The 6740-nt window shown below is 39.0% G+C and overlaps 1 pseudogene across 1 annotated transcript; it reads left to right on the forward strand.

Annotated features, from left to right (window-relative positions):
• Nucleotides 1-315: 315 nt before the first annotated feature.
• LOC149833769 (taxane 2'-alpha-hydroxylase pseudogene) lies at nucleotides 316-2946 on the forward strand (annotated as a pseudogene). Its single transcript, XR_016432422.1, has 3 exons — nucleotides 316-1181; nucleotides 1258-1388; nucleotides 2021-2946. The product of XR_016432422.1 is annotated as a taxane 2'-alpha-hydroxylase pseudogene (transcript).
• The last annotated feature ends 3794 nt before the right edge of the window (nucleotides 2947-6740 follow it).

Here is a 6740-nt window from a genome sequence, read left to right on the forward strand (position 1 = left end):
CATGTGCTTCATGTTTGATTAATCTTAGATTAGGTTGGTGTCATACTCGTCAATGTCATGTTCTTCACCAACCCTTGGCTTGACATCCAATAAGGATTCCTACCATGTTTCACAGCCCACTGGTTTTCATTGAAACCATTGAACATATCCTCTTCTTTTTAAAAAAATACAGCCCCCAAGTGCCTACCTACCTAATCCCAATCTATAAGTAGCTCAATCCCAGTGCTTTTGCTTCACGTCTCTCTCTCTCTCTCTCTCTCTCTCTCTCTCTCTCTCTCTCTCTCTCTCTCTCTCTCTCTCTCTCTGATGAGGGCAATGGCCATGAGAACCACATCTCTCATCCTCCCCTTACTCCTCTCACTGGCCCTCTACTTTGCAACACACCAATTCAATGCCCTCTCCTCCCTCCCAGTTTCCTCCTCTACTCTTGCTCTTTCTCTCTTCTTTTCCCTATCTCTCATCTCATTCTTCCTCAGCTCCAGGGAAGGCAACATCCCTCCAGGCCCGCTTGCCTTCCCAGTCTTTGGCAATTGGCTACAAGTTGGCAATGACCTCAACCACAGGTTCCTAGCAAGCATGGCCAAGAAATACGGTGACATCTTCCTGCTCAAACTGGGTGCAAGGAATTTGGTCGTGGTCTCGAACCCGGACTTGGCTAGGGAGGTCCTACACAGCCAAGGCATCGAGTTTGGCTCGCGGCCGCGGAATGTCGTATTCGACATATTCACCGGCAATGGCCAGGACATGGTGTTCACCGTATACGGCGATCACTGGCGAAAAATGCGCCGGATCATGACACTGCCATTCTTCACCAACAAGGTGGTGCAACAGTACAGGGAAGGGTGGGAGAGTGAGATTGAGGAGGTGGTCAAGGACTTTATCAAGGATGACAAGGCTAAAAAGGAGGGCCTGTTGTTCAGGAGGAGACTGCAGCTCATGTTGTACAACATCATGTATAGGATGATGTTTGACTCAAGGTTTGAATCGATGGATGACCCACTTTTCCAACAAGCCACCAAGTTCAATTCTGACAGAAGCCGTCTAGCACAAAGTTTTGAGTACAATTATGGGGATTTCATCCCTATCTTGAGGCCATTCTTGAAGGGGTACCTCAATAAATGTAGGGACTTGCAAAACAGGAGGCTGGCCTTCTTCAACAACCACTTTGTGGAACAAAGGAGGTAAGTTGTCTTATTTTTGTACTCCAACTTATCTTTCATGGCCTTTAATGTTACTAATCTGTTTTTGCACTTGCAGGAAAGTGATGGCTGCTCATGGAGGTAAGCACATAGTAAAATGTGCCATGGATCAGATCATCGAAGCAGAAATGAAGGGAGAGATATCAGAAGCCAATGTCATATACATTGTGGAGAACATCAATGTGGCTGGTGAGAACAATTAAAGTTCTTAGTTAACAACTCATAATTTTAAGGGTTAAGGTTCTTTCAGAAAAGAAAATAACATGTCTCCTCCAAGAGCTTTATTTTATATTTACACGGAGAAACCACCCTCAGGATCAAAGATTTTGACGTGCTAGCTTTACCTGCTGTACTTATGGTCATTGTCCTGGCAGTGTAAAACTTTTTGGCTTACCCCTTGCTCTGCAAGGGGCGATGACCATTTGTCTAGTGGCCTTGGTCCCATCACAACATATCAAAGCTCCTTTGGGGTCAAAAGAATGCAACACAAGGTCTTCCCAAGAAGTCACCTATCCCTAAAGATTAAGATACCATTCACCTTTTTCTTAATGACAAAAATATCCCTTATTTCTTCTAAATGGCATACATAGTCACAAATCTCATTATAAGGAAAATATTTGTGGAAAAACCTAGTTCTCTCAAGAGTGGTACATGTAAAATGCAGATTATGTTTAGTGCAATAAGAACGTGATATTTTGAAATATCGTTAGTTTTTTTGAATCATAATATCACCCTTTGAGATTGTCACAACAAAATAGTTTGGCGTTGAGAATTATTTTGCAGAACACTAACAAAGTTTGAATCTTAATTTGTGCATGCAGCCATTGAGACCACATTGTGGTCAATGGAGTGGGCCATTGCTGAGGTAGTGAACCACCCAAGGGTCCAACACAAGCTCAGGGAAGAGATCTCCTCAGTTCTCCAAGGAAGTCCAGTCACAGAGGGTGACCTACACAGGCTGCCTTACCTGCAAGCAGTTGTAAAAGAGTCACTAAGGCTGCACACACCTATCCCACTGCTAGTGCCACACATGAACTTGGAGGCGGCTAAGCTTGGAGGCTACAACATCCCCAAGGATACCAAGGTTGTTGTGAATGCATGGTGGTTGGCCAACAACCCTGAGTGGTGGAAGGATGCGGCCGAGTTCCGGCCGGAGCGGTTCCTAGAGGAGGAACAGAGCACCGATGCGATCGTCGGAGGCAAGGTCGATTTCCGGTACGTGCCGTTCGGCATGGGACGCAGAAGCTGTCCTGGGATCATCTTGGCACTGCCTATCTTAGGCCTGGTAGTTGGAAGGCTGGTTGCGAAGTTTGAAATGCTGCCCCCTCCGGGGGTGGACAAGGTGGACGTTACCGAGAAAGGCGGCCAATTTAGTCTGCACATTGCCAAACATTCAACAGTGATGTTCCGGCCAATCTGAGGATCTTCTCAGAGAAGTTTTACGTTCAGTCAGGGGCTTGTTCTCTGACATTCCTATGCTCTTTCTTCTCTTCCATCTCTGGAACACCCACCCTGTGTCAGGAAAATATATGCGCTTTCTTCTCTCTCTCTCTTGCATGATGGGGTCAGCTAAGTTGCCATTGTTTTCGTTATTATGAGAATAATTTGTGTATTTTGTCATGTCCTCAAGTCAACACACTTTTCATTAAAGATTTACACAATTTTTGTTACATCCTGGCCATCTAAAGGACTCTCGAAGAAGAAGAATAATAATAAAAAAAATGAAAAGAAGACATTTGTACCCCCATATCGCAATGACCAAATGTGTTGCCTTACTAAACATTCTTGTTTGATATTGATACAAGAGCTAAGCAGTATGCAGTGCACGTCCAAGAGATTCATTTGGGTCTAATTTTAGTTTAAAGTTTTTATTTAGATTTGGTTTTTTCAATATAATGGATTCATCTGGAATTTGAAATAGGCTTAGGGTTTCTTGTCTTCCCATGTAAATACTCGTAATATGGGTTTCTCAGTCAGAGTTGATGGATTAAATTATTGTTATTTTCCTTAAATTTATACCTTAATTTTTTAATTTTTTATTGCTTCTCCTTATAAAGTATAATTTGTCCAGGACTAGTTGATAGCGGTAGTTTTTCTGCATCATCTAAATCGAGGGTGCATCATATATAAGTCTTTGGTGTGCAATGACTTGAAATGAGTAAATATCTTTTTGCTTGTCTTTTTAAGTGAATATGGCCTTACAGTTTACATGGTTTGTTTGCTCGGGATTGACTTCTGAATCACCAAAATATGGTGTATGTATAGGATTTTTTGGTTATTCAGAAATCAACCACAGTAAATATACCACATTTTTATAATTTTTAAAAACGTAGTTTTTTTGTCAAAAAACATGACACAAGGGCCGATCTCTAACGAATTAACTATGTTGAATGCAACTGCAGCGTCAAATTGAGACAAAACAACTTGCATCAATGAGTTTCAACTCATTGATACCCTACACACATCTGCACCAAAGACTTACAATTATTTGTAGGCACAAATGTCGTTTTTTTATTCTTTTCATTTTTTTGGTTGCTTTTTATTAAACTAACATTCATACGTGATCTACATTTTCTTGTTAGATTGGTTTTTATAAGGTTTCAAAAATCAATATCCTAAAATGTGCAATACTTTCTTGGGTCATAAAAATCATGCCTTTTTTAATCTAAGTAACATGATTTAAAAGACGACCCCTCTCTCTCTCTCTCTCTCTCTCTCTCTCTCTCTCTCTCTATATATATATATATATATATATATATATATCATAGCTTAAAATCTTGCCGGGTTGACCCGTTCACTCGGTCCGGATTGCCCAGTCACTGGGTCAAAAAATAGGCTGAACTTGTTTTTTACAAAACTAGGCTGAGTCATGGGTTGTCTCGGCCGAGTCATGGGCGAGCCATATATATATATATATATATATTAATAAAAGCATACATTAAATATATTATAAAAATATCATATAACGTATATTATATATTATATATTGATAAAATACTATAAAATATAGATAGTATATACATAAATTTATATATTTTATATAAAATATAAAGTTAACATGACCCGGCCGAGTCATGAGTCACCGAGTTTTAAAATCGTGATATATATATATATATATATATATATATATATATAGTAAAGGGTAGTTGTTTGTTCTGTATCATGCCTATTGCAACCTACTATGAGTGCATGGGGAGCGTTTGTGGGTTGTGTTTTCGTAAATCCAATCCCACATATGCATGTGGCATGATTGAATGGGGAGGTGCCATTACACAATTTTTTTGTGCACCTGATCACCCTCCATCTCGGGGATAGGGCCTATCAAGTGTGGGGCCCATGACATGATGGAGGGTGCTCAGGTGCCTAAGGCACAAAAAATGTGCCATGTGATTGCACATGATCACCCTCCATCTTGTATGGGGCCCATGACCAGATGGAAGGCGATCAGGTGCCTAAGGCACAAAAAATATGCCATGTGATGGCACTTGATTCATACTCAATTGATTTGCTAGCAAACGATACTTGGATTGTATTTTTTTATAAAAAAAAGTGTGATTTTTCATGTGTTCAACATTGCCGATTTGCTAAGAAACAATACTGGATAATGTTTCTTGATTAAAAAAATATAAAATTTTAAACTTTAGATATTTTATGATATTTATAAAAATTTTATATTGTCAATTTTCAAACCTTATAAAAGCCTAATAGAGCATCAGAATTAGACAGTACAAGAGTCAATTCTTATAAAATCAAACACATAGAATGCATCTATATAGTCAGATTTGAAAAAAACATAGAAAAGAACACTTCAAAAGTCTAGCAGGCTCTTGTAGGAAGAGTAAACAGTTATCCTCTAAGACATGTAGGCAAAGGGATGGACCAACATAAAGAAGGTGATTTTGGATTGTCTAATTGTGATGAATAGGATGGTTGGCCTTTCATTGTTTCTTTCCCTCGTGTGATCGCCCTATTGACCCCTGTTATACCTCCCCAACCTCTCTCACTACATCGACTTCTACCCTACTTCTCCACCATTAACTCCTGTCATTTTTTTTACTCACCCTTTCTGTATATGCTCAACTACAACTCTGTAACAACCCTGATTTTTGAGTAATTTTGTTTTAAAAAAATTTTGGATGTTTAGGATTAGAAAACCCTATTTTTGAGGCTGGGAATAGATTCACCATAAAATTTTGATGAATTTTGAATTTTATTTTATTGAATTTGGATTTGAATTGGCTTTAAAACTCTCTCGGCAAGTTTAAGGGGCAATTCAATTAAATTCAAGGTCTTGCATGAGTATTTTTGACCCTAAGGGACATAGTCATCCCATCCTAGGTTGACCGGCCAGGTTAATTGCATGAGACCCATGTTGGTTTCAAGCACCTTGACTAGGCTTTGACTAGTGTATTTTTCTGAATTTTATTAATTGTGTGAGTTGAATTGAAAAAAAAGAGAGACTTTAAAAGAAGAAAAGAGAAATTCAAAAGCACCTCATCTTATACCAATGCATGCAAAGCTTAGTCTACATGCATTGTCATCTCCTTAAACTCGTGTAGTGAGGTCATCATGAACCCACTTGAAGGAAGAGATCCCCTTTCCACCCAAGTTGACAATACAAAAGAAAAGAAATAAAGAAATAAAATAAAATAGCATAAAACACCTCACCTTGGGCCAATGCATGCAGAGCTTAGTCTGCATGCAATGGCAGCATGTTGCTACTCTTGCAGTGGAGTGTAGAGGTTTCTCTTACCGTCTATGTTAGCTTTTTATATAAGAGGAAAAAAAACCAAAAAACAAAAACAAAGAAGAATAATGAAAGTGAAGAAATGAGAGAGGAAGATAGGGGCATTGAGGAAGGGTTTAGAGAGTAGGAGAGGTAGGTCACATGACTTTGCCTTCCTCCTCACCTCCTTCTTGTCTCACCTCACACATTCTCTCTCCCTCACTCACACACACACACATTCTCTCTCTCTCTCTTCCTCACACTCTATGATTTACCTTATGCTTGTTAGATGCCACTCTTGGTGTAGCTGAGGAGGCTAGCTAGCTGGAGAGTTTGGTTGGCGGTCATTTTTGAAGAACACCCAGCACCTAGAGGGTGAAGGACAAGTTGACTCTGAGTAGGTTGGCCCGCCCACCTTCTCTTCTTGTCATTTCTCATTCTTATGAGATTTTATTTTTGGATTTCTTACCTTGGATTTTCATGGTTTGATGTTTGAGATGATTTTTATTGAGGAGAATCATCGAGGAATCATGCTAGAGGGTGTGTTTAGCCACATCTAGGATTTGTTTCTATTAGATTCTGTAACACTTCAAATATTTAACTTAAAATTTTTAGATTTTTTTTTAAATCACAGCAGAATATTTGATTAATTCCTCGGTCAAATAATTGGGCGAGTTACAGGTGATAATACAGTTTCCATATCATTAGGCAAAATAAAACCTTTGTCTTGAAATATTACAAGTCATGTAAATTTACAAATAATACAATTAATGAATTTAGTTAGAGTTCTACATGACATCAATAAAAGATATGGT

This window comes from Nuphar pumila, chromosome 6, assembly GCF_984573655.1.
Source record: "Nuphar pumila chromosome 6, dmNupPumi1.hap1.1, whole genome shotgun sequence".
Classification (NCBI taxonomy): domain Eukaryota; kingdom Viridiplantae; phylum Streptophyta; class Magnoliopsida; order Nymphaeales; family Nymphaeaceae; genus Nuphar; species Nuphar pumila.